The sequence below is a fragment of the Cuculus canorus genome, chromosome 27 (assembly GCF_017976375.1).
Source record: "Cuculus canorus isolate bCucCan1 chromosome 27, bCucCan1.pri, whole genome shotgun sequence".
NCBI lineage: Eukaryota > Metazoa > Chordata > Aves > Cuculiformes > Cuculidae > Cuculus > Cuculus canorus.
In genome coordinates, this window is record NC_071427.1 from 3,076,396 (window position 1) to 3,077,988 (window position 1,593).

The window sequence follows — 1,593 nt, forward strand, 5'->3', positions numbered from 1 at the left end:
GCGGAACCGGCCGCGGCGGCGAGAGGAGGTTTCCAAGCTCCCATTTTCCTGCTAAAATTCTCATTTTGGGTGTTCAAAGTCTTGATTCTTTCCTTTCGAGATGAAACCAGAAGCGGTTTCCAACAAACCAAGTCAACGCCAAGCTCGGGCGATCCCAAATCCAAAAGGAAGGAGAGGAAAAATGGATTGAAAGGAATCCGAGCTCTTCCCGTTCCCGGTTAGTTTGGTTTCGGTTGCTTTGGAAAGCGCCGGGGGTTTGGCTAAAGCCGGCGTCGGCAGGCGTCCGTCTGGAGGTAACCCGAGTTCAAAAATAATAATATTAATATTAATAATAATAATAATAATAAAGAAGGTACAGTGCAAAGTGTGATGTGAGTGAGGTAAAAACGGTCCCCGACCGCGCGGTGCAGCGGGACGGCCGGCGGCTCCAGCCAAACCCCCGGGGCTAAAGCTTTTCTCCTTGGAAAGGAAAACCCAACGACATGAGAACGAGGGAAGAATCCGGCCAGATCCTGGTGAGATCCCACCAAGATGCTGCCCAGAACCTGGTGCGATCCCAGCCAGATCCTGGTGAGATCCCAGCAAGATCCTGGCCAGAACCTGGTGAGATCCCAGCAAGATCCCGGCCAGATCCTGGTGAGATCCCAGCAAGATCCTGGCCAGATCCTGGTGAGATCCCAGCAAGATCCCGGCCAGATCCTGGTGAGATCCCATCAAGATCCTGGCCAGAACCTGGTGAGATCCCAGCAAGATCCCGGCCAGATCCTGGTGAGATCCCAGCCAGATCCTGGTAAGAACCCGTTGAAACCTTGGCCAGATCTTGGTGAGAGCCTGGCCGGATCCTAATAAGAACCCGTTGAAACTCTGGCCAAATTCCAGTGAGAACCTGACCAAATCCCATTGAGATCCTGGCTGGATCCCAGTAAGAACCCGTTCAAACCCTGGCCAGATCCTGGTGAGACCCCAGCTGGATCCCAATGAGACCCTGGCACGCCCTGATGAGATCCTAGAAAGACCCTGGCCAGATCCTGGTGAGACCTTGGCCAGATTTCGGTGAGACCCTGACCAGATTCCAGTGAGACCTTGGTCAGATTCCGGTGAGACCCTGCTGAGACCTTGGCCAGATCCTGGTGAGACCCTGTCCAGATCCTGGGGAGATCCTGGTGAGACCTTGGTCAGATCCTGGTGAGACCTTGGCCAGATCCTGGTGAGATGCTGGCCAGATCCTGGTGAGACCCTGGCCAGATCCTGGTGAGACCCTGGTCAGATCCTGGTGAGACCTTGGCCAGATACCGGTGAGACCCTGCTGAGACCTTAGCCAGATCCTGGTGAGACCCTGCCCAGATCCTGCCCAGATCCTGGCCAGATCCTGATGAGACCTTGGCCAGATCCTGGTGAGACGCTGGCCAGTTCCTGGCAAAACCCTGGCCAGATCCTGGTGAGACCTTGGCCAGATCCTGGTGAGATCCTGGCCAGATCCTGATGAGACCTTGGCCAGATCCTGGTGAGATGCTGGCCAGTTCCTGGCAAAACCAAGGCCAGATCCTGGTGAGACCTTGGCCAGATCCTGGTGAGATCCTGGCCAGATCCCGG